At 31.6% G+C, this 26,798-nt stretch overlaps 1 protein-coding gene and 1 long non-coding RNA gene across 2 annotated transcripts in view; one reads left to right on the top strand and one right to left on the bottom strand.

Annotated features, from left to right (window-relative positions):
- LOC139086712 (uncharacterized) overlaps window positions 1-26,798 on the bottom strand; it is a 152,708-nt gene that overhangs the window by 35,082 nt on the left and 90,828 nt on the right. The window lies entirely within an intron of this gene.
- LOC139086718 (uncharacterized) overlaps window positions 1-26,798 on the top strand; it is a 74,468-nt gene that overhangs the window by 11,751 nt on the left and 35,919 nt on the right. The window contains exon 2 of the long non-coding RNA XR_011544057.1: window positions 14,277-14,659. This is a non-coding gene — a long non-coding RNA (uncharacterized lncRNA). The remainder of the gene's footprint in view (window positions 1-14,276; window positions 14,660-26,798) is intronic.

Raw genomic sequence — 26,798 nt, forward strand, 5'->3', positions numbered from 1 at the left:
CCTTGGATAATTCTTTTTATTATTCTTGCTCGTCTCCGTTTCTGTCTTTATACTTTATGCTGTTTGAAATTCATATAAAATGACATTGAGGGAAAATTGTAGGGAAGTTACAGCATGTAACATGAAAAAATTGCGGAGAATCAAATGAAATATGAAATAAATGAATGCTGTTTAAACTTTCCAACTACTAATCAACGTGGAGTTTTGTGTTACGAATGATGTACAAAGGAAATTGGATGGAACTGTCTCAGAGATTCTTTTTTTTTTTCTTCTTTCGCAAATTATGATGAGATGGTGGATTATTGTGTAATTAAATTAAATTGTGATGATGATGATGATGATAATCTGGAAGCCCGAGCGACACAAATGAGGAAGAGTCCGGCTTGGTGCCACGGATCCCTAAAGACTCCACTAAGCCTCGTTTACTAATATCAAAAGCAAGCTGTCTCAATATGGCTTCTAAATGACTGCCATATAACAGCCATATGGAGGTATCCTCATGGCCATATGGCATCCACTTGGCCATATTACATCCAAAGGGAAGCATCCGCATTGCTGTCTCCATATGGATGTCTTATGGTAGTCATTTAGATGCAACAAGAAAGCGGCTTTAATGTGTGTCGCTCGGGGAGTGTGTTTTGTCGTTTAGATGTAATTAGATCTTGTTAGACTCGGAATGGTCAAATTAGGATTTTTTTAAAATGACGATGATCAGAAATTAAGATCAAATTCTACTTAAGGGACTTGATTCCTTATTATGGACTGTAAAAAATCGACCTTCTAACTCTTCCCTCTTCCTTTGTATAATTGTTTGGGACATAACAAGGACATAACCCTCTTTGCGAGCGTTATGCAATAAATGAATGGCTTAAAGGATGTTTCCGAATGGGTTTTTTGGTCAAAACAGCTACATTTCATCTTTGCAGCTCTTTCACCCTCCCTAAGAGCATTTAGTAATAAAGAACGACTCCAATGGTGCTTTCACCAACTGACCCAAGGTGACCCCCAACTGACCACACCCTAAACAGACATGGAACATCTTCACAATCCCTTATTTACCATACCTGCAATATTGATTAACTAAACTCATAAGTACACTCATTTGGGCGACTATACTCATTACCAGTTAGTCCACACATCATCCAAATCAGATAATTCCCATCAATAATTCACAAAACCATCTGTTAGTGACGACTGAATGCCTCCACACCCAGCAACTAAATCTAGTCTATTTCCTATAATTCATTAAAGAAGTTTTAAAAATGCAATTCACAGTTTTTTCTCATCCTTGAACTCATGCCAAATGTAACAAATAAAAAAAATCCACAATCATCAGTCAAAGAAGCTAATAATTATCAGAAATTCACATCCAATAGAAATCCCCACAACATATATAGCTTGAAAGATGAGGAAATGAAATAAGATTGAAGACGAGAAAATGAGAAATGAATAATAAGAAGGAAATGTGAGTGTAATGTGCATGCATGGAAGATGGAAGACGACATTTGGGAATGTCAAAAATGTGAAATGTAGGAAAAATGCTCGTTCAAGCGTATACGATATGTCTAAACGTATGAATTTTAAATAATTCTCTCGTTATCGTAAATATTTCATGCTGGAATGGGGTCAGCCGTAAGTGACGTCATGGTGTTGAGGGGGTAGTGAGATACAGGGGTGTATTCAGGTCGGAGAGGAGTTTGGTGGGCTTGGGAGTTCATGATGCTGGAATGGGGGTCAGTTCATTAGTGACGTCATGCTATTAAGGGGCAGTGAGGTGGATACGGGGGCGTATTGGGTGAGGGGAAGGGTTTTGATGTGTTTACTGGAATAGTCATGCTGAATTGAGATCAATTGTTAGTGACATCATGGTGTTGAGGGGTAGTAAGATGGATAGAGGGGCATATTGAGTGCATTGGAGACTTTTGATGGGTTTAAGGGATTAATCATGCTGGAATAGGGTCAACTGTTCATGCCGTCATACTATTGAGGAACAGTGAAGTGTATCCAGGGGCGGATAGGTGAGATAGAGGGCTGATGGGCTTTGGAGATCAAACTTCCTCCCCCTGTCCCTCCTAGATGGATCATAAGCCATAAACTGCTCTGTTTAAAGGTTAAAAACTCCTCAATATCAGACACAATTGATGGATACTCCCCAATAATTCTGAATCCAGAAACCATGATGAATTTTATAATCTTGCCAAGAATAATATTACACGTGTGTGCGCCTTCCATACACTATTATTATGTGTATATGACTTTATAAAATCTTTACATAAGCACACAATATTATATATTCAATTTTTTTATACTTTTTTTCATTCCGTCAACATCATGATGTGCAAGAGAGCAAATTTTCATCAACATATTTTCTGTAGAATAATCAGGCATTTTCATACAATTCGCTTATTTTAGCATAAAAGAAATGTTTATTGTTATGATTTACGGAAATTTGATGATTTTTTTTATAAATTCTGTATACAAGTTTTCGTGAAAATTGTTAAGGATTCGTTCACATGTTAAGTAGACTCACTCACGCTAGAGTGAACACGGTGTTTTAAATGCCAAGCGAGCAGCTATTATGCAATAATATAGCGACTATTCTGTGAAAATTTCGAGTCATATTTAGATACCCATATATTGCATCATATTCCTCAGAGCTCAAAATTGACATGGATTGAACAGGTCGAACTAGAGTTGGCAGGACTTTGGAGTCCGGATACCGAAGGTCCAACAAGTCCTGGCCTTGTGGAGTCGGACTCCACTATTTTTTAGAATCCGAACTCCAGTGGAGGCGCCTCCACATTTGAGTCCTGCCAACTCTGGTTCAAACATTAACATAAAACAGCAGTTCAAGACAAATATACCAGCTGTGCTTGCTTCACTGGCCATACGGATCAATGGTGATCCATGACCTCTCTTAGTTGGCATTTGAAACTGATTCTATAGCTGGCTGCCTTCTGTCAATCACCCATATTAAAATACTAAACATGCAAAAGACAGCTGTGTCTACTCAAAAATACAGCAACTTGTCATCTCCTTTGCTTTAATGACCTTTTAATTCTTCATAATTTTTTGGGGTCCAGTTTTGGTAATTGACAGATGGAAGTCAGCGACAGAGCAACCTTTAAGAGACAAGTAAGGGAGCTCACGGATCGCAATTGATCTGTACGTCCAGCAATGTAAGAAAGCAAGAGAGTCCCTCAAAAGCGTTACATAACTAATGAACGACCCCCAAAGATTGTTGAGAAAAACAAATGAAAATTGATGATACGGCTTGAGGGTGTTTTTGAGGAAATGTCGAATTTTTTTTTTTTTGGTGGTAATGCTGATTTGGCAAGGAAAAGATGAGTATCTTCAACGCAACTTTAAGTTTTATTATTGAATTTAATTCAAATAATTTGTGAGGAATTGAATAGAAATGGATGGGTGGGGGATATTATGGGTTAGTTGGTGTTTGGAATTGAAATGGTAGTGTTGAGGATTGTTGTGAGGCATTCGATCACTGTGATAGCGGCTTTAGACCATTTGTACGGACATAGTTTAGCCTTGCTCTACAGTATAAGAAACATTATCCTATAGCCTATCCTTGGGTGTCGGTTTGTTGGATTGTCAATCTGTTTTGAGCTCTTCTGGCAATACATAATGAAGATTTGACTCCCAAATTACGGAATCAACCACAAAATCCGAGACAAAATGGCCTTGGGAAGACTTTTCAATCGATTAACTGATTCATGTTATTCGGGACTAACAGTGAAGTATTCCCGGAATACAATTGAATGATAAAGCAAGCTTGTTACTTATTGTTAGAAATGTATTCACAAAAACCAGATATCCTTCCGACATATACTCAACATCCCCTATAAAATTAATCACAATCTAAATTCTTACAAGTCATTTTATTTAATATTCCTACATATTGAAGTATTTACTTACTGATTCATGCTTTCTTTAGCCTAGATGGGAAGGAAGCGATAGAATAAAGTAAAGGAATATAAAAATAGAAAAAAAACTTACTTCCATTTTTTAAAAATGGAGGAAATATTTTTCAACGTGATTTATCGTAATATTAAATTGACATTTTATCAATGTTTATTTATCCCTTCCTTTCCTCGTTTAACATTCATCTATTGAGTCGATTCATAAATATGACATAAAATTGGAATGAACTGGAGCGTGCTTAAATCACTTTCAATCGATTTCTGATGGACATGAAGCTTTTTTTTGTATTTCTATTACTTGCAGTTTTTTGCAATTTCACAATTGATTTTTTGTAGCTTGATTTATGGGATGGATGTGTTGGATTGAAGGCATTTTGGGATTTGAACTAGGAAGTTTGAAAAAAAATAGAACTGACACTTTATTTTGAAGAAAATGGCTGACTTTTTTCAAGAAAAATTGGTTTTTTAAGCTAAATTCATAAGAAATTTAGCATAAAAGTTATTGTAATCGATGCTTGCCACTTTTTTGTACAATATCATCCAAGTTTTTGATAAATTTGCTAAATTTTCAAGTCGTAAAGTCGAAAAAACTTTTTCAGGTGGAGAAAAAATGTCGGACACAGGGGAAAATCAACTAATCTTTATTTTGAAGGCACATGGCTGACTTAATTCACAAAAAATTGATTTTTGAGTCAAATTCATAACAAAATCAGCATAAAAGTTATTGTTATCGAAGATTGCCACTTTTTTGTACATTATTATTCAAATTTTAGATAAATTTGATACATAACCAAGCTGCAATGTCCAAAAAACTTTTTGAGATGGAGGAAAAATGGCGGACACAGGGGAAAATCAACCAATTTCCATTTCAACACTACTTTCAAGTTACAAAAGTTGACTACAACTGAACAGACATTCTCTTAAGCCAATTTTTTTACCACAAAATTCCATCTAAAACTTCATCATTTTCCCACGATGATGATGCACAAAACTCAATTACCTCTGCCAACAAAAAACGCTTAAGTTCGACAATCCCATTACGCTTTCCAAACTAGCTTTTCCTCTGTTCTTTCTCTACAATCGCTCTATTATTCACTATATATCCAATGAACACGATGATGATGCATCATCATGAACGATTTCAAATCGATTTTTTGCCTTTCCTGCTGTACTATTTTTCAAGAGCATTCGGCAAATGCTGAATTGAATAAAGCAAAAAAAAAAAAAATTCTGTATGCAAATATGCACTTCAGATATTAATACGTCTGTAAATGCTTTATATCTTCTTATTATTGCAACATCTTCATCATCGTTTGAGAAAACGAGAGCAATTGAAGGAGAAATTATAGCGAAATTAATTTATAATGAGCATGTTGATGACTTTTATTACAATAAATTGAACTCATAAACGGAATACGTTCTTGTCTTCATCAGCTAATTTTACAATAAAGTTATTTATTGATGTTAAGATGATGAGATGGGGGTTGTGTGGGGGTGGGGGAATGAGTGAAAGGAAGGTGATGTAGTTGGTGAGGATGAAGGCTTTAGGAGTGGATTTGAGGGGCTGCACACTATTTTTGACTGTTAATTTTCAAATTATTGATGACAGTTAATTTTCAAATTTTAAATGACCGTTATTTTTCAAATAATTTTTGACCGTTATTTTTCATGAAATTTAATGACTGTTGATTGGACCGTTATTTTTGACAGTTAATTTTCAAATTTTAAATGACCGTTATTTTTCAAATAATTTTTGACCGTTATTTTTCATGAAATTTAATGACTGTTCCTGCTAACTCCACATCATCGATCCTCTAAAAATCAATTATTCAGTCTATTACTACAACCATTCACTTCCCGCTTCACAAATCACTCCCTCCGAACCACATCCTCGTCACTCTCATCCATCTCAATGCAAATTTGCCCTTTAAGCATCTCAACATTGTATGTATCACATCCGCACTTGAAAATTTCAAAGTAATTTTCAATCATACATCATAGAGAGAATCTCTTATCGATGATTTTGATGAATAGCTTCATTGTAGATGCAATTAAAATTCAGCTCATGGGGCTTTATTGTTAGCAACTTAATTGCATATAAATTGACTTCGACCCAAAAGAGAGAAGGCAAGATACATACACAAAAAAATAAAAGGAACTAAAGACAAGTGACAATGAATAAACGAGAACGGCGTACGTAGAAAATTTACATCGATTTTCTATTAATATAATGTTAACGGAATTCAGAGGGTGAATGAAGGCACAAAAAAAGATATTTTTTTTTTCACTGCTGCCGTCGCTATTTTTTGTGTCTTTTTTTTTCTACATATTAAACACACACACACACTATAGAGGAATTGTAATGTAGCAATTATTCACTTCAGTGTGACGTCAGACGCAAAATTAATGGGTCGAAATTTATTTTTTTTTAGAATCTTTCGATCTATTCTTTTATTGTCTATTCCTTTGTGGTTCTTTATTATAGTACAGTGGTGGACAACCTGTTGTTTTTCGGGGTCCACCTTGGTGGTAAGCCTTAAATTTGATTGTATTCCACACACAGGATAAGATTTATGTAATCTACAAGAATGTGTGCCCGTGACACAAAGGTTGTCCACCCCTGTTCTAGCATTATGCTTGTAATTTTCGATGTCTGTATGGATGGGAAAATTCGAATAAAATGGGAAAAATAGTTGAGTTATTTGGTATGATAGTAAGGATTTGTGGTGTAATGTGAAGTTAATGATGTAGCTGATAAGATGGATTGGGTAGGGGAAGGAATGGACGTTATGGATTTTTCGAGAATCAGACAATTTTTCTTGCATATTTTGCAGTTTTGTTGGATTTTTTCGTCAGTATAGATGTCAAATGTCATTAAAACATTCCAAAGTACGAGTTCGAATCTCAAATTTCCAATACATGCTTGAATTTTCGTAACGATTGCCCATTATTTTGCAAAAGTTGCAGTTCGAATCCCATCCAAATTTACATCCATAGCTTCTCTCTTTTTCCATCCTCAACAATGTTATTTTCATCAATTTCATCCTTCTTACATCCACCAATAATTAACCTTTCACTTTCACAAGACACATCTCAGCCTTCTTTCCAGTCACAACAATAATTTTCTCCATCACAAAATACCCAAACTCAAATAAAAAGCAACAAACAATCTCACTCTTCATCCGCCCTGTTTTGTGTGTGTCCCTATGTCTCAAGGCAGTAAACAAGTATGTAAGTGAAAAATACACTGCGAACAAGATTCTTTTCCTGCTAATGACGTGCGGAAGAATAAGAAGGGCAATTTTTGCTTGTTGTTTCTTGCCATTTCTGTTACTGCCTCTTTTTTTTCGTTGTTTTCCTTTCTCGTCGTGGTATAAAAATCGGAAGGAATTTTGCCTTGAACAAAAGGAGTATGGATGTAAATGGTCACATAGAAATGCTTAAAGGAGGTTTTGTACAGTAAGGATGTCAATTCTAGTATTGGACTCTAGGCTTTTATGCATAGAGCTTAATCAAGCGCAGGCTCTACATCCCTAACAGGCTCAGATACCGTAATAGCCTCTCTTTGCCACCAAATCATGCTCTTTGCCCGTCAGGTCACTCTAAAAGCAACTAGACGTCACTGACGTACAAACCCCAATAAAGTAAAACTAAGAATTTGACAAACGACATCATAAAAAGGAACCGAAATTTCGCCACTATAACTAATTTAAGGCTGAAAGAAGAATTTTTTTTTATTTATTTTTGGACATTCCAACAGCAACGGCAGTTATGGAAAGCTTAATAAATAAATCTCACTTCCTTTTACTCACTCACACATTCTGAATGTGCTTGGAATTGCGGATTTTATTTCTTCTATTTTTTTTTTTGCTAATGACCTTCGTGGGCAGTTTTATGGACAAATAGTTTCATTTTAATAATGTGAATAGTCAGCGCATACATAACAGGCTAAAGTTGCTAAATTGTCACTAATTTAATTATCATTAATATTTGTTAACATTTGTTTGTTGTTGATGGATTTTTGAGGTTTTAAGAGGCAGTTTGGGGTGGAATAGGTGATTGATGTAATGGATGTAATTGGCATTTGGGATTGTTTAGTTATGTAACGCTCTTAGGGGGAATGAAAGGAGAAGTAGATTCGAGAATTTAGATTCTAGATGAGCCTGTCTTTCAATAGTTTTGCTTAGAGGAAGTAACGGACATAAGGATCATAAAGTCGATTTGTCATTTTTCGAGTTACATAATTCATGAACGGTCCCATTTAGTTGATTTTGCAATCTGAATTTTAATGACTAAATTGCAATTTATAATGAGCAAATAATGAGCTATGGACATAGCTACACTTGGTCATAAATCAACTGATTTATTGATGTTCAGTATTTTGATTTAGTTATTGTAAGAAGGTTGCGGAACTTTATTTCTAGTCTTAAGTGTGTTGATAATAGCTCAATTGGAAAGCTGAGTATCACGAAATGTTGGTTGTGGAATTTCGAATCCTGGATTCAAATCCTAACATCAAGTCTAAAATTTTTAGTAATTTTCGATACTTTTCTTTACAAGAAACTTTCAATGGTGAGTTTCGAACTCACGATCGCTACTAAGGTAGGGCAATATTTAAAATCCAAAGCATTAAGCCATTGTCCAACCGAGCCTCTTAAGCTTCTCATTAGGATTTTGTTTTTTAACGAATATAAATAGAAGTGCACATGAATATAAGGACCAAAATTCTCTACCAGGCAAGAACATACTTTTTGGATACGGAAAGACCATTGACGGTCCCTAAAATCGAATCTCTTTGCCTGCTAGAAGAATAGAAACTAACTTGAATTCGTTTCGATTTGCTAAAAGTTGATTGAAATTTGTATGAAATTACATACTTCACAAGTCTTAGTAGCAAAATTTCCATGCTAATTTAAAAATAGTTTTATAGTAAACTGAAGTAAACGTCGACCTCTGTTTAAGCCAGTAGTGCTGAGCAAACTTTTATTTTTTGCGGTATCTCAGAGGTAAAGCTCGACCGAAATCGCTCACGGCATACGATTCATAGCATTTCCAAAAAGTTTTGGCGTCACAAAAATTACCCATCACTGGTTAAACCAATGCGCTCATGCCATCCAATCCACAAATCCCCAACCTCAACTTTCATGAAAATTTTATATCAGCATACAACACGTCGTTTTTTTCTTCTTTTGACGGAAGTTTTTTATTCGATATTTTTTTTTTTTTTTTCATCATCACAGAAACGAAAAGAAAAAAAATTGAAACTTTTTATGCAGTCAATTAGGCAAAAAAGAAAGATGAAGGAAGGAGGCAAAAAAAAATTCTTTTTTCATTTTTTGTATTTACATTTTTTCTGTCGAATAAATTTTTATGACGAAGAATATAAAGGCAAAAAAGTATATTAATGACTTTTCATAATTTTGACTTTCCCACAGCAAAATGGAATTATTTTTGCGCATTTTTCGTGTGCTGGAAAAGTGAATAAATCGAGTATAATAAGTGACAGGTAGCATAATTGAGTGTTTGTTGAGAAATTATGGACAATATTAATAAAGTTTATTGCATTTTGATGAATTTTATGGTTCATGACCATTAAGGATTCTGTCGATGTCGTGGAATAATTTTTGGACTAATTTAGTCGGTTTATGGACATGAATATTTTATTATTTTTTGGATTGAGGACTAAGTGAATTTTAAGTAATAATTTCTCCAGGGACGTCCATGTTTAGGAACAATTTTCTGTTTTTTTATCAATTAATTCTGAGGTGTGTCTTGGTTTTATTTTTAGAATTGTGGATGATATTAGCATTTTAGGCAATTATTGGGGATATTAGGAGGTTTTGTTGTTGTTTAATTATCACGGTTAGGGGGAAGGAAGGAGGAATGAGGGTGTAAACTGTTCATTTTTGAAAAAAAGGTTGATAATCTGTAGCATAAGTACACTTAAGAGTTCTAAAGGGATATTGAACATCGTGAATATTGTAAATGTGTTGATAAACAGATAAAAAAGTTCCAGAACTAAACAGGGGTGCCGCTAGACTCAAAAACCCCTCCTACCCCTTCCTATATGAGGGAATGCGCCCTTAGACCGAGTGAACATGACTACATATCCAAATAAGCTATTTTAGCTGTTTAAATCCAATAATATTGATATAAGTATGATAAATACTGGAAATATCATAAGTAAGATTACATCCGTTCATCCTACCTCCCAAGTATGAGTTAGATTATAACCCCTACTCACTAACTTCTTATCTCATTAGTTGGGGTGCTCAAGAACTCATTGCGGTGACTAAAAAACGACTGAAGATAGTTCAATCCTTCGATAACTTTAAGATATATCCTGTACTATCATCAGCCAACCATAGGAACCTATCCAAAGGAGAGTAGACCCTTTCTTTTGAACATAACTCTTCAATTTGTTGGAAATTTTCAAAAAAAAAGTCCCAAAAATCCCCAAATTTTTGTGTTTCAAACTAAAAAATCAAAAAAAACCCAAAATTTTTTAGATTCTAACCAAAAAATGTCAAAACTCCCATTCCAATAATTCGTACTTATGTATTCCTTCATAATCAACCAAAAAACACAAAATTTTCCCATCGATTTTTCTTGATTTTAATAAACTTTTTTCCATCATTTTCTTCCATCCTTCAAATGTATTTAATTCTCATATTCAAATTTTTTGTTTTTTTCTCTTTCATATTCATTATTTCCATGGGAATGCAGCAGCTATGAATCATAAATTATTCATTTAATTCACATTACAGTGAAAAAGAAAAAAAATATTTATTTCGAGTTTTGATTTTGAAATGAGTAATAAAAAAAATTGATTTTCATCTCCTTTCATAATTTACAATTTTTATTGGCGTTAAATATACAAAAAAAGAAAGAAGAAAATGAAAATTTATAGGAAAGGAAACTGAAAGTTCCAGGCTATTTGATATCGTTTGTTGGGGTTTTAATGATTTTGTGAGAAATTTTATGCAAATGCTGGATTTTTTTTTTTTATTATGTCTATTTCGTTAAAAGATGTTAATTGAAGGAATGACGCAAATGAATTGATTATTTTTTGTGGGAAGGGTGTGGGGATTATTGATTAGATACTGAGGTATGGTTGTGAATTTAGTGTGGTAATTTACTTGGAATTTGGATTCATTTTATGGGGAAATTTTTAAATTGAATTTCTCAAAATTTCAAGTTTTTAATGAATTTTCTGAATTTATGCAGATTTAAATTTCAAACTTTATTAAATCATTCAAAATTGAAATTTTAAATTTTAAAATTTTGAATTTTTAAATTTGGAATTTTGAATTTTTAAATTTTGAAATAAATTTGAAAATTTTTAAATTTGAATTTTGAAATTTTAAAATTGAATTTTAAATTTCAAATTTGAATTTTAAAACTTTAAAATTTGAATTTTGAAGTTTTAAAATTTGAGTTTTACGTATTTAAAATTTAAATTTTGAAATTTGAATTTTGAATTTTTAAATTTGAATTTTGAAATTTTTAAAATTTTTAAAACTTGAATTTTGAGAAATTTGAAATTTGAAACTTTAAACTTTTAAATTTGAATTTTGAAATTTTTAAATTTGAATTTTGAAACTTTTAAATTCAAATTTTATATTTTTAAAAATTTGAAAAATTTTTTGAAAAATTTAAATTTTAAAAAATTTTGAAATAAATTTATTTTGAATTTTAAACTTAATTTAATCCAAATCATTATTAGTCTCCATTAATCTCCATCAACTCCCATCATTCATCTCCCAACAACTCTATAAAATATCACTTAATTTATTAAATTAATTACTGCAGTAGTTGTCCACTAAAAGGCCAATATCCATTCCATTGTAGTTTGTTGTATCTATATAAATCGTCCATGTACGACAGAATAAATTTACATAACTTACAACACTAGTTTTTCCGTAAGCGTTTACGACTATATTTTTGACATGCACGCATGAATTTTTAAGGCCCATGTCGTCAGTAAAATGACGACAAAAGTGACATGTGTAGCAATTTTAATGATTCATGAGTTTTACAATTTTGTGGGGGTGTAGGGCAGTGCTTTATGCTTTTTTGTTAAACTTTTAAGGGATGGATACTTGATATTTGTTGGAATTTGAACCATAAAATTACAAATTTAAGGTTAGAATTAAATTTTAAAGGTCAAATGTGCGCACAACATCCAATCCATTCACAAAACATTCCAATCCCTTTTCCATTATATCCCAATGTCCTGCAGACCGTAAAAATTCACAAATTTTCATAAGCATCAACAGTTTTGTTAAAGAATCGACATCGACTCGAAGGAGCGTAGTCAGGGGGAGGGGGAGAGGGTTAGATACCTAAAGACCACCCCATCCCCTCCTGTCGACCCTCCCTCAATGCTCCATCATTCAAAAACATTAAATGATCTCGATCAATCGGCAGTATCGAATGCTCAATCAAGCACAGCTAAAGTATCAATTCAATTACAGTTTAATAGAATATTAACATAATTATTTCAGTATATATCACATCACTGCTTTAAATATTTCATAAAATACAGCATACTGTATCTTCTTTTATGAACTTTCTCTCTCTCTCGTCCTGTGCTGTTCGTAAGCACAACACAAAAAAAATTCAGCAAGAATGGTGTTCATGAATCTTATTTTTTATGTAACATGAAGACATTATAGCGATGCATGTTGGTGTTTTTGTGCTGTACATTTTTAAGGGATTAGTGGCGGTTTAACTGTTTTTGAATTTTTTTTTGGTCATGCTTAAATGCATGGTTTTATGGGATGATGCCAAAATAAGATTCAGAATGTGGTCTAATTAATTATAATATCTGGAGGAAAGCTTTATGTATCTTTTAAGCTTGGATTATGTTATTTTGATTGTAAAGTTGGATGGTATGAGGGAGAATGGTATTGTGAGACTGGGCGGAACAGCACTACATTGCCCTTAGCATAGGCTAATTTTGTCTAAAATGAGTCTTAGCTTGTAACCTCTACAATGGAAAGTTGCCCTGACGACACTGTAATGACTAATTCTGGTCTATACTGAGTCTTAAGCTTCGAGCTTTGTAATTCTATCTCAAATCTAAAGGTTTAAAACCTCTACTCCTCGTGTTACCCTCTTCCTTGCAGTTATTACCCGGGATTTGACGGTACGATATTTACCGGTAATTACCGGTGATTACCCCACATTCCGCTGTGTATATCCGAATATTTATGGTAAAAAAAAATTTTTTTTTTGGTCACTTTTTTGGTCTAAAAAAGCCATTTACAAACATTTTTAGGATGACTTGTATAGAAAAGTTGACAAAAGTAAGAACTTTTGCATTAAAACTTTTGACTATTGGACTTCCTTGAAATTTGAAAAATGACCGAAATTTGGTCAGTTTTCGTTTCAGCCGCTTGTGCTAAAGAACTGATGATGAGAAACTTTCATAAAACAATAAGTTCCTGAAAAGTTACATTTCTCATCTCTCTATCATTACTGATATTACCTTTTCCAATAAATAAAGCCCTTCTTCAGGATTTATCATACAAAATGACTGATTTTCAGATGAAATTTTGGTAATTTTTTTTCAACAGTAAGCATACGTATAAAAGTTGTAAAATATATCCAAATATCCAATGCTCACTGTGAAAAAATGCGACCAAAAATCATTTTTTGACAAAAATTACATTTGACATTGAAATTTATATATTTTGGAATTGACAAGTCTAAAAATTATTTTGGAAATATCCACATTAGTTTTCAAAAATGGTCTAAAACTAACCTTTGAATATTTGAATTTTTAAAAAATTCGTTAAAAATCTGTTACCGCTGGATAATCCATATAAATTAACGGTAACGGTAATGGATATTACCGGTAATTACCGGTAACGGACGGTACGGATATCCGTCATTCGGACCCCTATTTAGAATACCCAATAATGTGCGAACTCGATGGATTCAGGTTTAATTGAAGTCAAACTTAGGTGTCCGACTCCCGAAGTTTTGCCAACTCTGCTCCATACCCAAAGCATTCCAAGCAGGCAACCCAATGTCTTCAATTCCTAGAAGCATATCCCTCCCAATTAGCCCATTTAACCTCTCTAACAATCAGTCATATCCATCCAAATATTTGCAGGAATCAAGTTTGCATGTAAAATAATTTAATTAACCACAGGGCACACGCTTCCACATCCCGGCACTAATTTATAATTCACAATCCTCAAACTCTTGCTGAATTTTTGGTCCACAAACATACAATAAATTTCCATTATCTTTTAAAATTATTCTATCTATGTTTTACGAATATATGGACGAGATAATGAATCTAAAACTATTTTATATTCCATATAGGCAACGGAGAGTGCACTGCATGTAACATCGAGGATGAAAATTGTGTGATATAAAGTGTTGTAGTGATACAAAAAAAAAAGAAGAGAAGCATATATTCAGTGTGTGTACCGAAAGTAAAATATGAAGAAAAATGTGCGAGAATAAGGCAATGAAAGTCACATAAGACACTATTAAAATATATATACATACATACAGAGGATGATAAAGGACATAAAAATTTTATAATGTTATTACATTGTGTGACTCTTTATATGCAACATTAAAGGAATGAATTAAGCGAATAAATGTCTCTATTATTACATATACAGTAAGACATATATAGCTATAGTGTCAACGATAAGGTACATAGAAGTAGTAACTGTGGGGAAGTGGCAGAGTGAAAGGTAATTATGAGCAAAAAAGACACTGTTTGCATTTCAATTTTTTATTTCATTGTCATTCAAGGATGATATGGTGAATGAGGGAAGTCATTTTGTGGGGCTGTTTACTAATTATGTAACGGTTCCAAGGGGGGAATGTGGGGTAACTTGAGATCCTGCTTGAGGTTATGTTACGACTTATACCAGTGGTGAACAACCTGTGTGCCGCGGTAAACTAGTGTGCCGCTCAACCCTTTTGGAAATGCCATAAACCGTATTCCGTGGGTTAACACCAAGGTGTGCCACGACACAAAGGTTGCCCACCACTGCCTAAAACAATCAAAGCTCTTCTCCATCGAGATTTGACTCCAGAATTATGGAGAGTGTGGGCTTGGGTTAAAAAAAAGTCAATTTCCCATATTACATAACTAGTGTACAGTCCCCCTTTAAATGAATGGAAAAAATTTCTTTGTCAACCATCTTACCAAGAATAATTGTGCCTCAAGAAAGGCGGTTACATTTCAAAAAAAGGGGCACATTTTTTATTATTTCTTGAACCTTTCAGGAAAGATTAAATTTTTATGCTTGTAACTGCGTTAAAAATCCATTAACAAAAATTAAACCTTCGCTGTTTTTTTTTTTCTACTCTAAGAATAAGATGGAATGAAGAGGAAGTATGTAAGATGAGGAATGGAGAAAGTGCATAGTGAAATTGTTGGCAAGGGGATGGAAGTTGAGGGTTTAGTCTTGAATGATTCAATGTAAATTTTTATCAATTTGCTCAATTTCTATCAATTTGCTTTCAATTCGCGTTATTAAATTGATGCAATTTCTTCCATTTGCCCTCAATTTGCCCTGAATCCTCTCAATGTGCTTTCAATTTGCCCTCTTAAAGTGGTGTAATTTCTTCCAATTTGCTCTCAATTCGCCCTGTATCCTTTCAATGTGCTTTCAATTCGCCCTCAAAAATTAATGTAATTTGTTCCAATTTGCTCTCAATTTGCCCTGGATTCTCTCAATTTGCTCTCAATCTTTGCAATTTGCTCTAAAATCTCAATTTGTTTTAATTCTTCACAATTTTCAATTTGCTCAAAAAATTTCAAATTTTCAAATTCCATGCCTTCATCCCCAACTGCCCATCCCTTGACTTCTTTTATTCATTTCTCTTCATAATTTGTTCCTTTTCAACCTTCTTCTTGTTTTATCAATTTTCACCTTATTTAATTATGCCTTATATCAATTAATTAAACTCTTCCCCACCTACTTGATTATACGGTGTACAAAGAGATGGAACGTATAAAAAAAATGATAATAAATGGGAATGAAAGCAAAACGAGATTGTAATTGGCAATACAGTAAAAAAAAAGGCAAAATTATACTCGAGTAAACATACAAGGAAATCTCGTTAAATATTTTATACTCAAATTTCGTTTTGGTGAAATAAATTTTGTAATTGAAACAGTTTGTCTTCTTTTGTTGAAAAAGGCGTTTGTGCTTTGAATTTCAATGCACGTGTTTGTTGAGAGTTTGTGGATTTAATTGAGAGTATAAATGAAGTTAGGAGTTAATTATTGATTAGATTTGTAGAGTTGGTTGAGGCAAATTTGTTTTGATTATTTATTATTGTGTTTTTAATTAGTATTTATGTTTAATGAAGCTATAGGGCTGTGAATAAGGAACACAATACTAATTTAAATCAACAAAACAGAAATTAATCTGTTTTCAAAAGATTTGCACTTAAAATTGCAAATTTAAAATTTTCAAAATGGCGGACATCAAGCAATTTCTCCAATTTCAGCTATGTAAGCACATGCAGCATACATAAAGTTTATTCATTCCTATTCTTGCCACTTTTTTCTATAAATTACCATCGAATTGACTTCCAAAATCTCTTTCAATCTCAAAATATTCAAATTATACTTTTCGAAGTGAGAAAATTTCAAACAAAAAGATTCAAATTTATGATAACCGTTAAAGGAAGAAAAATCAGATAAACATTGAAATCCTTTGATTACCGCTATATATTTACCCATGATAATCATCCTGATTGTTATTCGAAATCCATTTAGCTGTAGCAAAAAAATCAATAGAATATAATAGAAGTAATTGAGCATGATCCCTTTACATTGTTCAACATTCTCATTTTTCCTCATCATCCGCTAAGCTCCTTAATGCTTTATTTCGAGGAATTTCCTTTATCTCACTCATGTAATTCTATCATCACAAAATGAATGAATGCGATAAAAATCAGTTGATTTGAATAGAATAAGAAGCGAGGGAGGCAAAAAACCGCAAACAAAAAGAAATCTTTCATCACCTTTGAATTTAATAGCATCAGTACAGCAATATTTATTGCTGCTCATTTCAATTTTTTTTTACAACTATGTGTGTTTATTTCTCGTTCTTAATTCAGACTTCTTTTCATATGAAAATGCTTTTTTGGCAAATAATTACGATCACTACGGGTGGAAATTTATGAGATATTAAAGAGGCAGCTTAAATGCAACAAGAAATAATCAGTTTGAATTTTCTTAGAAGTTATACAAGGCAAGATTTATGATTTTTTACGCAGCGCCAAGTTCAGAAATATAAAAATTTCATCATGTAATTTAAAGAGGATATATATAAACCAATCACATATATCCACAATCATAAACCTCACATCTGTCTGTTTTTTTTTTTTTTTGTAAACGATAAGCAAAAATGATTGCAAGCAAGCGGAATTTTATGGATGAAAATTACTGCATGATAATAAGACAAAGAGTACTGCTGCTGTTACTGGGATGGAGTTCATTGTAATAAAATCATGATAAATCAAGCTATGTGTACAACTCATTCTTGATGTTGAACAACTTAATTAGCAAAAATGTAAGATTGCTGGTTGTAAGCAATTCTTCTTCTTATTTCTATTTGGGGCAGTGACTGCCGATAAATTGGATAGAGTATTTTGACTTTTGGATGCGGTTTGGGGTTGGGTATCTGTTTTGTGGCTCATGTGTAGGTTCTATATGTTCAGTACTCTAGTTTACACTACTATAGTAGCCTAAATCATCAATATAGATGCATATAACTCAAAAAAGTGGGAAATTCTTATGTTGCGAGTGAGATTCGAACCCATGACCGCTGGGTCGATGTGATAGAATTGATACAATACGACCTAACCACTGCGCTACCAAGGCGCACCAACCTACAATTCAAAACCAGCAAAAATCCACATTTAAAGTGATTAAAGCAAATGAAATAATAAACATAATACCAGAAATGTATAACTAGTGCTTCTAAGCTGTTGACAACAAGCACGTGATGCTAGCAAACTCTTAAAAATTTATACAATTAGCTTTAATTCCATGTGTAATATGAAAATCCTAAACTTCTTCAAGCTACTAATATAATTTTCCAATTAGACACTCGCTTCAACATTAGAAAATTGCCTTTCCATAATGCCTCTACAAATTTAGCAGCAAATGGGTTTATGTCTATGAATATTAAATTCAATGTCAGACGATGAATTTAGTGATAATCTCATCATCATCACGCATTTGCTTTTACATGTGTCGAGTGAGAAGTTATCTTTCGTCTATCGAGTCTATTGCAAATTTACACAGATGTATCAACAAAAATCTTGCTATTTTTTAAATATGCCCATCAATCTCAGTTAAAGAAACGCTCTTAAATCATTCAATTTAAGTCAATTTTCTAACTCATTTCAAATAAACAAATGAGAGCAAATATTTTTTCTTAATTAACAAAATAGCACAAGTTATGAATAGTTCAATAGCATCGAATGTTCTGCTTGAAAGAGTTTCTAAACAGAAGATAGTTTAGTGGCAGTAATTGTAGGTTATGAAGACGCATTTTTGAAAATTTAAAGAAATAACGGTCGGAAAATGTTTGAAAAATAACAATTTAAATAAATTTGAAAAATAACGGTCAAAATATATTTGAAAAGTTTTGGTTAAATTGAATTTGAAAAGTAACGGTCAAAATATATTTGAAAAATAACGGTCAAAAAATATTTAAAAAATAACGGTCAAAAAATATTTGAAAAATTATATGCTACACAAAAGACAGACTGACAGACAGACAAAACATCTCCAATGCCCATTTTTACTACAAAATCAAGCTAATCAGCAGCAAAAAGAGAAGAAAAAACGTGGAAAAATCAATGCGAGCATGTTTAAAAATACATAAGCAATATTATGACTTGTGAGATATTATAAATGAAATTTTTCAAATATAAATAGATCTATTTGCCGCTCATCAATGCTATTTATCTTCGTATCTTCATGAATTGAGCAAGGCAAGGAAAATTTTGTTTCGTCTCTAACAAGCACATCAGTTTAAGAAAATAAAATACAAAAAAGTGATGAAAATTAAATATATATTTTTTTATGCCTTAATACTAGACGTTACCACGTGTCATTTTAATGTAGCTCTTATTCGTACTTATATTTTGTTGTATCTCTTCCGCTTTTATCTAGTGCTTTATGTGAATTTCGTTAAAATTGTCACGTTTACTGGTGCTTTTCACATCAAATTTTTGTTTCTTTTTTTTTTTTTGCAACGAGACACTTTTGTGAAATTGAAATGAATTCATATGTAGGTCAGAATTGAGTCAGTTATTTTAAGGAGGTTTGAAGCTATGCTTGGACATTTTGATGCCTTATTTTAGGTGACAATTTAAATTTACATTTTGTCAAATCTGTTGCCAACAATCAGTAGCCTAGTTAATAGAGTGATGTACACTAAAAATCTTGGCATTAAAACGCGCGGGTTCAAATCCCCAATGGAGCAATTTTATTCGTTGAAGCAATTATATTAGTGCCTCTTTTTTTTGATAAACTTTCTAGATTTAAAGTTAAGTATACTCATTAGACTAGATATGGTCATGGCTTTCCTTTGGCTTATTTATATTTGAAGAGAAGGAAACAGAACAACCACATATGGAACAAACAGAAGTGTATCTCACACCTAGTAACCGAAGATCTTTAGAACCGACTTATTACAGAGTAGGCAATTAACCGACAACAATCGGCAAAAGCCAGCCGAATACCAACTACTGACGAGCAATTTCAATGGCCGATGGTCGCTGTCGATGGTTTGCTACTCGAACAGTACAACGTGAGCTCTCTTGGCAGACGCAAAAATGCCCGGATAGCATAATGGAGGCTAGTTTTGATTCATTCTTACGGCAAGCAATGTTATTCGCACTTCATTCGTTGCTCTGGTTAGCTCCATACAGTTTACATTTGACCGATAGCCACTAATTATCTTAATATAACTCTAAATGCATCTAATCTAAATTAAATGATCCCGATGCCAAAGTCAAGATCGAGACCATGACTTCCCGAGTAGTCTCTCTAGAATTTCTTGAGTCCGAGACTTCATCAAACCTTAATCAAACTCCAAATCCCCAAACAATTTCCCCATCAACTCTCAAAAACTCACTGTTAACTTCCCAAAAGTACAACACTAAACACGGAAAAATGAGCCAAGATAAAGAGATGTCAAATGGACATTATGTGAAATGAGCACTAGCCATTCATAAAACACAAGAGCTTAATAATAGCTTGGAAAGAGAAGAAAATTTAAAAAGTGAGGATGAAAAAAGAACAAAGAAGCATGAAATGAAGGAAGACGATGTTGTCGTGAAGTGGATATAAAAAAAGGCAAAAAAAAGAAGCTCATTAAAAGCAAGATTGCTGTTGATTTTGCGGTATATTCATTATAAAATGTTTGGTCGTTAATTTTATTTTATAAAATGTTTACCGTTTATAATGAGACTAAGCATAATGGAAATGCAATAGTAGAGACATTAAGGGATGATCCTCGAAGCGATTTATGTTTTCTAGTTTCATTTATATTATTATTACTTATAAAGCTTCCCATCTACACACCTTGGAGATGTTTCATTAGGACTTACTTATTTTAGTTATTACACATTGCTGTGTTTTTGTTTATTTTCGGTATAAATGTAGGAATTAACGTTAATATATGCTTTTCGTATACACAAGGCATACATAATCTACATATTCATTTATATTTATTTACATAAGAAGTCGTTCAGGCAGTTGTTTATGTTTGTTTAATTCTATGGAAAAAAAAGACAGCAATTAAATTACGGAAATATTGCTGTGAGAAAAAAAAAAGGCAGCACAAACTTTTTCTTCGTTTATTTGCTGTGTTTTTAGCGTGCTTTTGATTTTTACAGCAAAAAAAAATGTAATTTCATTTTTTTCTCGGAAATGCGAGCTTTTTACGAAAGTATTATTCATGCTCATGGAATGGATGAATATTTTAATTTCGGATTTACTGTATTTGCTCGTTGCTACTTTTTTGAAGGTTATAGCTTTGATTATAATTTGATTTTCTGAGATTTAATGTCAATTAAAGCTGAATTACTTTTCGAGGTGAGAGCATCAGTGACGTTGGATTCGATTTTTTTAGCTTTTTTGGATTTTTAGCAGATTTTAAAGCTTAAATGAACGTTGGATTCATCGGATAAATTTTTTTAGCCACAATCTCAGGAAATTTAACGAAATAATTCCGAAATGAATGAAATAAATTCAAATTTTCAAAATCCGTTAGATTTTTAGAACACTTTTTTCATAATTTCAATGTGAATTTCTCATAAATCATTGCCATTTCCTTATGAAACTATCTTAGAAGAAGGTTGGTTTTGATATTTTAGTACCCAAAAGTTTCGCCCTGGGTTGACCACCTCCTAATTGAAGGAAGTGAACAGTTCCTGATTTTTTAACGTTTTCTGTTCAAATATCATCAATAAATTTGATTGTAAATTACCAATTTCTCAAAAAAGCACTGTTCTCAACAGCCCTAACTCAAAATGCGTCACATCCACTCAATATCAATACTCCAAACATCCATACCAGCTCTCAAAACACAAATATAAAAATATACAACCTTTCCATCCATGTTTTTCATTCTTAATTCTCGCAACGTGTTGTCAGAAAAGCGCTTTAATGAATTGCCTCGGCTTAAAGAGTATATTCGTATAAGATTTCATGTACGCAATCGATCATTATTAAGATGTAGCTGTAGGGCTCTTAAAATGATGATAAAGTTAAGAAGAAGCTATAAAATTCAGAAGGCGGTAGATAATCTTAAATCACGCTGACCAAAATTTATCGTCATTCATCAATAGTCGGAATGGGAAAAAAGAAATTTTTCTTCATCTTGAAATAAATGGCTTTTATTACTTCCCATCGTCCTGAATCTATCTTGTAAATCTTCTCTCTATTTTCTCATTTTCGTCGTTGTTTTGTCATAATGAGTCTAGTTGTTATGTCTAACAAACATTCAAGCTGATGCCTCCAAACATTCCACATCTAATTACTTATTATGTATAAAAAGGAGGCAGTGAGATTTACTAAGTGTTGCAATTAAGCCTCAAATTTCTATTAATTTTACCCAAAAAAAAAAATATTCAAAGTTCAAAAAAAGGTCAAAGAAATTTGACCCTTTTGTGATGAGATGAGATTGTTTTTAATTGATAGATGGGGTATGGGATGGATTTGGTAATGATGTTATTATGTTATAAGATAATCTGGATAGGCGACAATTACTAAGTTGTGTAATAGTTTTGAGTTTTGTTGGCTTTAGCAAGAAAATTTGGGTTTGGATGCAATTTTAGCTTTGAAGGATTTTAGCTGTATATATAAAAGGTCAGGGGATTTATAACTCAATTTGAGAAAGACTAGCCACGCCGTGTAGAATTGACGAAATTTCTAGAGACAGAAGTCTCGATTTCCGGATGTTTAATCCTTAGCGTCAATCTAGAGTAGCTTTGGACTGAGACTGAGTATTACCAAATCTGACCCCAAACTAGAATCATGCCTCGATTTATTTCTTGCGGATATACACTCAATGGCACCAAAAACGACACTAAATTACACAAAAATGATCAAATTTCTTATGAAATAACTCAAATTCAATTGAAATTTTGGCTAAATTCATGGCCAAATCATGCTGTTTTTGAATTCTTTGTACATTTTACTAGGATTCGAACCACTCTAATGTCAATATTTCAGTCTTAATCCTAAATTGAATGCTATGTTGCTCATTCTAAGTGCTTATATTTTGAAAACGAAGAATCAATCCTTATTGGGATTCGAACTTAGAATTCTCACTTAAATCCTCCAATTTCCAAATTTCTGTTCCTTAAACTGCGATGTTATAGAACAATTTGAACTTTTAAAGCATCCTTTATAGCCACCCATCATAATTAAACAATCCCCAATCCAAAACAAAAAAATCTCTTTTGAAATCTAATACATCCCTTATAATTCTTTTTGGATAAATTAGATGCGATTAGGATTACTAAATTTGGCAGTCCCTTCAACAATTTGATTCAATCCCTTCCATCTAAGGCACGAAATAGCTTAATATTTTGTCTATCCATTAAATTGTTTCCTTTTGGATTAAATTTTGTAGAAAAATTATATCCTTAATTGTAAACAACTCAATAACAAATGACTTTATGAATTATGTACGGTGTGTTGGAATTAAGTATTTTTATCCATCATGTTCTGACTAGTGACTAATTTATCGTATGATTGATGATTATTCTGAAGTATTTTCGGGTATCAGACAGGTAAAAAGAATAATTAATGCTATTATAGGTGAATTATCTCTCGTTATAAGTGTGACAGTGAAAAAATTGATTAAGTACACGTGGCGGGTGAACTGTGATGTGTATAAATAGGGGTGGAGCTGCTGTATTGTGGATTTTGATGATTATTGTTGAAAGAAGGTTGAGAATTTTGACGAATGAGATTAATTTTTTGGGGATTAAAGCTTAATAATTAATAAAGTTGATAATTTTGCAGGATTTGTTTTTACACTCATGGAAAAAATTTAAATTTTTTTAAAAATTTGAAAATTTCAAAAATTTAAAAATTTGAAAACATAAAAATTTGAAAATTTAAAAGCTTAAAAATTTGAAATCTTGAAAATTTGAAAACTTAAAAATTTGAAAAATTTGAAAATTTGAAAACTTAAAAATTTGAAAAAGTTTGAAAATTTGAATATATAAAAATTTGAAAATTTGATAATTTGATAATTTAAAAATTTGATAGCTTAAAAATTTAAAAATTTGAAAATTTAAATGTTTTGAAATTTTTAGATTTGAAAATTTGGAAAATTTAAAAATTTGAAAATTTAAAATTTTTAAAACTTAAAAATTAAAACATTTAAAAATTTGTACGTTTGAAAATTTGAGAAATTTAAAATTTTGAAAATTTAAGTTTGAAAATTTAAAAGTTAAAAAATTTGGAAAAAAAAAATGAGCAAATTCAAGGAATTTTCCAAAAATTCAAATTCAAAATTTCCCATTTTTATCGCTTATTTATCCAATATTTTTCCCAAAAACCTCAAACAAAAAAGCTCTCATCAAGATCATTATCGTTTAACCAGCACACAGCTTTTGAATGAAATTTTATCTTCCACAACACGTTTTAAATTTCAATTATGAAGGTTTTCAAAATTTACTCCAATTTTCTGCATCATTAATTTTTTCCATCAGCGTAATCGATGCGGAAAATTAATGCGAAAAAATATTTACTTTTTCAACAACATTTTTACGAAAAAGTTTACAAACAAATATTAAAAAGTTTTTAATTTAATTTAATTTCCTAGCAACAAAATTGCATTAAATTTTCATTTTATTAATAGTTGCTTAAAGTGCAACACAAGCTTTCGATGTCAACGACAAAAAAAGAAGTTTAAAGTCCTTATGCTGCACATCGAAAAAAATGCTTTCACAAAATTGCTGCACATGTGGAAAATTTTAAAACAATTTTAAAACTTTGAATTTTCATCCACGCTAAAGCTTATGTAGTCACTGAGATTAGATTTTAATTAACTATCCACAAAGCTTTTTCATGAAAAATTTTTCAAAACTTTATTTTATTTTACAAATTTGAAATTTTCAGCAACAACAGCAACAAAAATTTAATTGAAAAAGTTTACCAAGTCAACTTCCGAATTTAAAACTATATAAAAAAAAATTGAATTAGTTCCTTTATTTTCTCCATCATAATGGAAATACCACAATTTAATTTCAGTACATGATCGAAAAATTAATCGATATTCAATTTCAGGAGAGAATTTTCTGCGGTTACAATGACTATGAAATGGGGAAATGATTGAAGGAACAAAAGAATTTTGTGTTTGAGGTTATGGATGAATTTGAGCTTTAACTGGATATGAACATTTTTTTTTTGATTATTTTGTTGGATTTTGATGAATTTTTGCAAAAAAGACCATATTTTCCTGAATTAATCATAATTTTTTGATTCGAATTTGATAGGATTTGAACCTGTGCATTGTTGAATAATTTTATTCAATTTACAATTAAGACTTTGTGAATTTATTGACAATTTTTTAGTATTAAGTTCAATAATTTTTGAAAAAAAGATTTTAAATTTGACAAAACTTCCGCACAACCTCGACCAAAAATTCATCTCCTCTAATTCTCAAATATCTCGACAAATTCCCTCCCACCTAAACTGCAGATTCACCACAAAATGATGCATAGCTATCACATATAAAAACCATAACACATAATTCAATTCAATTTTCAAAAACAAGTGTAGAAAGAGATGAATGCATAATGTGGTACAAGTCCAAACCCCACCTCCTTGACATTGATGGATACAATTATTCAAATATAGCAAAATGCTTATCTTGTGCTTGCATTAAATTCACCCTGACGTAGCCAATTCTTCGTATTCATATTAATATGTAAATCAATTTTTTAATTTATTCACAATCTTATGCTTACAAGTGTAACGGTTGATGAGCTTTTTGATGCTACAGCATCTGAGGATTAAGACACAGTTTTTTTTATTTGTAGTTGCTTCTTTTAAATTTAAAATCGATTTTCACTTGTTTTCTTCTTATCTCATCTTGAAATTTTTTGTGGTTTTTTCTAATTTTATTTCTGTCATTTTTGAAATGTTGTTGAAGATGGGAAGTGGTTTAGGGATGCTGAATGAATTTTTAACGATCTTTTGAATTTCAAATTTTAACAGATTTTTGAAATTCAAATTTCAACGAATTTTTGAAATTCAAAATTCAACTGATTTTTAGAATTCAAAACTTAACGAGCTTTTAGAATTCTAATTTTGAATGATTTTTTAGAATTCAAATTTAAATTTTAACGAACTTTCGAAATTTTCGAAATTCAAATTTTAACGAATTTTCGAAAATCAAATTTCAACAAACTTTAAGATTTGAACTTATACCGAACTTTTTGAATTCAAAATCAAAATTTAAATTTTAACGAACTTTTTAAATTCAAATTTTTGCTGATCTTTTAGAATTCAAATTTCAAATTTTAACGAAATTTCGAAATTTTCGACGAATTTTTGAAATTCAAATTTTAACAAACTTTTAGAATTCAAAATCTGAAATTTCAATTTTAACGAACTTTAAAAATTTAAATTTTGGCAATGCTCTCAAATTCAAATTTCTCTGGCATAGAATCCCTAAATAAAGTAAGAGAAATAAAATATATTTATTTTTGCATCAGAGATAGCAATGAATATGTGTATTTAGACATGTAAGTGTAAGTTCTTGTTAGAAATGCAGGAATAAGCTGGTTTTAGAGAACGAAAAAAAGAAGAAGAAAAAGGAAAGGGAAAATGTAATAATCTCTAGGGCATATCCGTATCACATAATACTAACGTTAAAGGTACATAGATACATAAAAGGAACAGAAAATGAGAGAGATTTTATTTTTTAACCCACAAAAAAAAAGTACGAACAGAACAGAACCGAGACGAGAAAGTTCTAAAGAAAGGTTGTTTGAGGGGCTCTTTATACCATAAAAAATAATAAATTTAAAATTATGAGCAAATGATTTTGTAAAAGAGGATGTAAGGTAAAGAAGACATTTTTTTCGGTAAGCGGGCATACAGAAAATAAAGATTTTCCAGCTTACTTTGCAGGAAAATTCTTTCCTTTGTTTTTTTAAAGGTTACAACTTCTTTAATTGTTCATTATAAAGCAACAAAAAAATAAGAAAATTGCTTTAAGCAGATTTTTTGTCAAAACTTAAGAAATTTAATTGAGTGAGTGTAGAAAAGGAGATTTTTTGAGATTGTGTACATAAAAACTCGTCCTTGTTTACTGCAAAGTA

Source organism: Chironomus tepperi, unplaced genomic scaffold (genome assembly GCF_022539635.2).
Source record: "Chironomus tepperi strain 1889 unplaced genomic scaffold, CSIRO-AGI_Ctep_v1 contig_88, whole genome shotgun sequence".
Lineage (NCBI taxonomy): Eukaryota > Metazoa > Arthropoda > Insecta > Diptera > Chironomidae > Chironomus > Chironomus tepperi.